The sequence below is a fragment of the Equus caballus genome, chromosome 24 (assembly GCF_041296265.1).
Source record: "Equus caballus isolate H_3958 breed thoroughbred chromosome 24, TB-T2T, whole genome shotgun sequence".
Classification (NCBI taxonomy): Eukaryota; Metazoa; Chordata; class Mammalia; order Perissodactyla; family Equidae; genus Equus; species Equus caballus.
Window position 1 is genome coordinate 47,337,369 of NC_091707.1, and position 6,000 is coordinate 47,343,368.

At 55.7% G+C, this 6,000-nt stretch overlaps 1 protein-coding gene across 2 annotated transcripts in view; it reads right to left on the reverse strand.

The window, feature by feature from the left end:
* Positions 1-5,596, reverse strand: part of GPR68 (G protein-coupled receptor 68) — a 28,544-nt gene extending 22,948 nt beyond the window's left edge. Inside the window, exon 1 of one of the 2 annotated variants that reach the window (XM_023628278.2) lies at positions 5,465-5,596. The gene's annotated coding sequence lies outside the window, so the exon portion shown is untranslated. Of the gene's footprint in view, positions 1-2,797; positions 2,914-5,464 lie in introns of those variants that run through there. The other variant, XM_070249775.1, reaches the window with a different exon arrangement.
* Between the last annotated feature and the right edge of the window lie 404 nt (positions 5,597-6,000).

Below are 6,000 nucleotides of genomic sequence, written 5' to 3' on the forward strand. Positions count from 1 at the left end.
AAAAAATTACCCTTTTTCCAGTTCATTTTTCCAATTAGCACAGCTGGTCAGCCTCAGAGGAAATCTCTTTTTATCCCCCAAACAGCAGAATGAGTCCCTACTTCCTCACTCGACTCCAGCGCCAGCTCATCTTGTGTCCCTGCTCGGCCCCAGGCCTCCCCTTGCAGAGTCCCCTGCCCTGTGCTTCCCATCACCGTGAGCTTCCTAGCCACTCATTCAGGTGGACAACTTTCCTTTGGAGAAATACTCGCCATTGCGGAGTCCAGGACCTCCCAAGGCAGCTTCAAGTAGCAAGAAGCTGGTTTTTCTGAGCATTATCTTTTCTGGCATCAACCACACTCCAGCAGGCTTGGGCTTGAGCTGATTAATCAGACGACTGACCTGATTAACACCAGTGTTGTTTCCGCTCCCACTCAGATAATCCGTGGGCTCTCAGACAGAGTGTGACTAATGAGGATGCCAGAAGGCAGGAAATTCTGAGTCTGGTGGAGAGTGAGCTGAAGTCCAGGTGAAGCATGAGCACACACATCTGGAGAGCTGGGGAACCCATGTCACATCCCTGGCTGGACTGTAGACTCCTAGAGGAGGCCTTCAGGCTGGGCTTGCTCAGGATGAGGCAGATGGGAGTAGGGGTAGCATCTGAACATCTGGGTTCAAATCCCAATTCTATTGCTTTCTGGTTGTGAGAGCTCTGGCAAGTTATGCAGCCTCCCTGAGCCTCAGTTTCTGCTTCTTTAAAATGGGGTTAATAATGAAGATTCATGTAAGAATCAAATACAAAGGCGCTCTCAAGAAATCTGGTTGACATAGAAACCAGGAGTCCAGCCTAGCAGGTACAAAGAGAGCATGTTATACTGGGAAGGCACAAAAGGGGGCTTTGCTGAGTGAAGTAGAGTGGCCTAGGCTGGGGCTGTTCAGCCAGCCTTGACCAGCCTCTACCTTGTTTATGGAGAATGGATCGAATCTCAGCTGTTCACACTGGCTGTGTGACCTTGGGAAGTTACACGACCTCTCTGTGCCTCAGTTTCCTCATCTGTGAAATAGGGATAATAACAGTACCTCATAGCGTTGGTGTGCATATTGAATGAATTAATAAGTAGAAAACTCTTAGAGCCACACCTGCCCCTGGAGAGTGCTCAGTGACTGCTGGGGCATCCAGCACATATGGAAGGCATGTGTGTCCCCTCTGGCTCAGGCGTGCAGGCTTCTTTGTGGTGGTGAGCTGGGGAAACGTGGTTTACCTTCTTTGATTTGTTGTATAAGATTTGCCTTCTCCGGGTCTCATCTAACTTTGGTGTCTGGATGCTGGCGGAGGACAGAGGTGAATGTGAGTGGTACTCAGCACCCAGGACCTCTTCCAGACTTACCTGCAGGGAACCCCTAAAGAGAATCATTGGATGCTCCCTGCAGCGCCCCTGGAGAAGCGTAGGTGCCGCTAATGGGGTGTGGGTCGTGGGATGATGAGAACGGGCTGAACTGGGAGAGGCCTGGCAAAGAATTTATAACCCCCACCAGGCCCTCACCAAGAAAATCCTGGTGAAAAGTCCCCCTCTGTGTTGGGCTTCACAACTTGCCTGGCTCGCTCCCGGGCTGTCAGCTGGTGTCTTGGGGGTGCTAATGGTGCTAGAGAGGCAGTGTAGCCTGAGGTTAGGGGGGTGCGCCCTGGAGCCAGACTGCCTGGGTTCAAATCCTTGCTCTGCCACCCACCGAGCTATTTAACCTCTCTGTGCCCCATCTGTGAAGCGAGGATGAGAACAATGGCACCCGCCTCAGAGAGTTGTGTAATGTGCTCGGAATGGCTCCTGGCCCAGAGTAAGTGCTCAGTAAATGTCAGCTATTGTTAATTATTACCCACCAGCCCCAGTGCCCTCTGACTACCAGGGGCAGCAATGTGGTAACCAGAATAATGCCCCCTCCCAAAGATGCCCACATCCTAATCCCCAGAACGTGTCGCCTTGTGTGCAAGACGTGCATGTGCAGCTGTGACTTAGTTAAGGATCTTGAGATGGGAGAATACCCTGGATTATCCACGACGGCCCAGCGTAATCACAGGGAGAAGAGGAAGAGTATCAGAGTGATGCGGAGTGGCAAACACTGGACGTGCCATTGTTGGCTTTGAAGATGGGAGTTGGCCATGAGCCGAGACATGCAGGCAGCCTCTGGAAGCTGAAAAAAGCAATGAACTTGGCTCTGTCCTAGCACCTCCATAAGGGAACTCGGTCATGCCGACACCTTGAGACCCATTTCTGACTCCAGGGTTGTAAGAGAATAAATCTGTGTTGTTTTAAGCCTCCAGGTTTGTGGCAATTTGTTACAGCAGCCCTGGGGAACTCATACAGCTGCCGAGACCCAACGAGCTGCATCCTTGAAGGAGGACCCTCGGCGAGGGACTCCGCAGAGGTTCCTGAGCGCCTGTGCTGCGGCCCATACTGCTTACCCTGTGGGGGTGTGGGAGACACACCAGATCGGGGAATGGCGTGTCCCTGGGTACGGGCCCTGCCAGGGATGGAATATTCAGGGCAGCAGAGCTCGGGCTGGGCTCAGTCGGTTGAAAAAGGCCTCCTGGGGAAGCTGGACCCTCAGCAGGGCCTTGAAGGCTGGAGGGTGTGGGGTCTGGACAGGGAGGAGGAGGGGGAGGAAAGGCATTGCTGGAAGGGGCCCAGCGGGATCAAAGTCAAAGAGGTCAGCCGAGTTATTCCTTCATTATTCATTCACCACTGGCGCTCTAGGCCCTGTGGGGGGCACCTGGATAGGGAAGTGTGGGAGGTAAGCTGCTGCTTGTTCTTATGGGACTTACCCTCTGGAGTGAAGCCACTATGCCTCCACCATAAAACAGGACAAGTGTTACAGCAGGAGAAGTACAGCTTGCTCAGGGGGCACATCAGGATGGGCTTCCTGGAGGAAGTGACCCCTCTGTTGAGGATGAGAGGAAGGTTGTTCTGTATCACTTGGGGCTCTGTGTGGTACCCTGCACTCAGCAGGTGCGGACTGGTAGGAATCTAGCCACCTATTTTGTTATTCCCTGTCCATTTCTTTCGTAATCCATCTTCTTACACTAAGGAGAAAGTCTCCGTTGGGTGCCAGTATGTCTCGAGCACCACTTTAATTCTCACTAATCTCCCTTTGTGACCTAGAGAGCCAGCTGCAGGCGTGTTCTGCAGGCAACAGGTACTAATGAAAATTTAATAACACTGCTTGGTTATCTTTGTTTTTATTTGTTTAATCCCCTGCCTCTTGTGGCAGGATACTGATTTTCCACTTCTGGGAGTGGAACACAATTTCCATTTAAAAATAAGTGTATTGAAGTGTAATAGAGTCACAAGTGAGGAGGGGGCTCTTCCTCTCGTTGGGGAGCTGACCGCTGGGGTCCAGCTAAGGACAGAGAGGCCTTAAGTGCCCTCAGTGATGGGCCTGACCACTCCTTCGGGACTTCACTTTCTACTCCCCAGCCCCATCACGCATGCTCAGTCCTGGGGAGGGCGGAGCGGGATTTGGGCAAGCTGCTGAGAGGCTATAGGATGCTCCACGAGAATTCTCACCGAGCTGGGGGTGGGGCCGCTGCAAGGAGAGGAGCCCAGGGGCCCATCACTGGGTGGACGTCTGCTTAGGCAGGGGACACGCTAATCTGTGCCTTTTTGGGACAGGAAGCAAAGAAACCTGGAGAGAGGAAGGAGACAGCGAGGGGACAGTGAGTGGCCCGCACGCCCTCCATTTGTCATGCAGGTTCGTGTGGCTAATGGATAAGGGGGAAATGAGCTGAGCTCCCAGGAGGGCTGACCGGTGGGCACAGGAGCCGAGGGGGTGAGGAGGAGACAGTGCTGGGGCCAAGGCTCCCAGGTCAGGGATCTGGACAGCAGGGAGGCTCCGGGGACCTCTGGGGAAGTCTTTGCATTGTGGCCCTGAGGAGCCAAACAGGGAGCATCAGGGCCAGTGCAGCCTGGCCAGAGAGAAAAGATGATCAACAGAGAGAGGACCCCAATAGTGGTGGCTGCATAATGAGACATGGCTCCTTGTCTCTTTCCTTCCTGCCCCCAGTGCACTGAGGGAGCCAGGCCCTGGAGGAGTGGAGAGGAAGGAGGGGCCCTGGGCCCTGGTCCTCTCTTTAGAATGTGGGTTCTTAGATCCTCTTTATCCTCAATCAAGGGCCCTAGGGGTGATTCTCAGGTATTGTGGTTTGTACCCAAGTGACAAAAAAAGTGATGGACTTTGCCCAGGAAGATGCTGAGGAGCACAGGGGAGATCTGAAAATAGTGACAGCAAGAGACGTTTCTATTCCCTGAATAGAGGTTCTGCAATAATCCATTTTCCAAAGTAAAATATTTTTAAAAATTCCCACAACAAACCACAATGCATAAAACCATAATGCATCTAATAAAGTGGAATTTGAATGGCTGAGTTTTTGAAACTCTGCTTTAGAAGCGACACTAGGATTAACACAGCATTGACAATACTCTGACAGCTATGATTGGAGGATGGTGGGCAGGGAGGGGCCACACCATGGGAGCGCAAAGCACAAAAGCACCTGAGCAAGAGGAGGGCAGTCCAGGTAGCCTTCCTGGAAGAGGTGACTTCTAAAGCAAAACCCACAAGGGGTCTAGGAGGTATTGTGGGAATCAACCCTCCCAGGGACCCATGTGTATGGTGCTGTGGATACAGAAGGGGCCCTTTGAGTATTAATGATGGGGGCATAGGGAGTTCTCCTTAGTCCAGGGGTTATTGGTATGGGCAGGTGCCCCCTTAGTTAGATTCTGATCTTTTGGAGCAGGAAGGAGGAGCAAGGAGGCCCTCCCACCAGTTACTCCTCAAATTGGAGTCTGTCTCCCAACTAGAGTTACACCGGCAGGGACCTGCTCCCTCCACCTCCCGCTACAGCCCAGCAGAGGGCCCATTTGCTGAACGAATGACCGGGAATGGATGCAGGGATCAGCTGAGACAGTTGAAGGAATGGCGCCTGCGAAGCACCAGGCACCAGCGGGCATCCAGTAGCTACTGGTTTGCCCCGCCCCTCCCAGGAAAGCGTGCAGCCGGGGACTGGTCCTTGGACGCCTCCCCCGTGTTCTTCCCTGGGCCGCAGCTGCGGTTATGCAGGGTCAGGGCAGGTCCTCAGGGCACCGGGACGGTGTTGGACTTTTGACATCTGCCCCACCCCAGGGACCCTGGGCAGGGCAGTTCCCTCTGGCCTTCTGTGCTTTCAAACGCCACCCTGCTGACACACCCTCTGGGTAGTAGGTCCCTGGGCCCCCAAAGCACGATCAATCTGGACCACGGTATGCCAGGGAGCTACTTCCCAGACCTCCTCCTCCTCCGCTCCCCTCAAAGGCCTTTATCGGGAGACTGGATTTTGAATTTTCCGCCCCAGGAGATGCCGGGGAGCCGGCCTTGCCGAAGGTCGGTGGTCCCCTCGGGCCGGTCCCCGGCCGCTGTCATCCCAGCGCCGCCTGCCCGCTGTCCCGGGCGCACTCACCTCTCTCAGGTCCGGGCGCAGGAAGCCGGGCCGCGGCTCGGCGCCCCCTCCGGCTGAGCCCGGCCGCCCGCGGGGGGAGGGAGGCGCGCGGCGGCGGCGGGGCCCGGGCGGGCGCGGTGCGGGCCCTGCGCCGCGGGGAGGGGGGAGGGGGCGGAGGCTCCCGGGCGCGGGCCGCAGAGCCGCCCCAGGGCCCTGGGGAGGTGCGGCTTCCAGACGGCCCGGTCGGGCCATGGCTCTGCCGTGGGGACACGGAGGGGCCCAGAGGTTTCCTCCCCACCGTTTTTGGGGGAAGGGAGATGAGGAGCAGGTGGCTGGTTTTGCGTCTGCTAGTTCTCAGACTGCGTGCGCGTGTGATTCGGTGAATTCACCTCAGTGGGCTGGGCCCAAAAGCCAGAGCTTGGGAAGAGGCGGAGATTTCTGATCCCTGCCAGGACCCCCACCCCTCCCCAGGCACTTGCCAGGCCTGCCAGGAGCCGGCCGCCTCCCCACCCCCACCCCCACCCCCGCCTGACTTCACGTTGTCCACTCTGCCCATA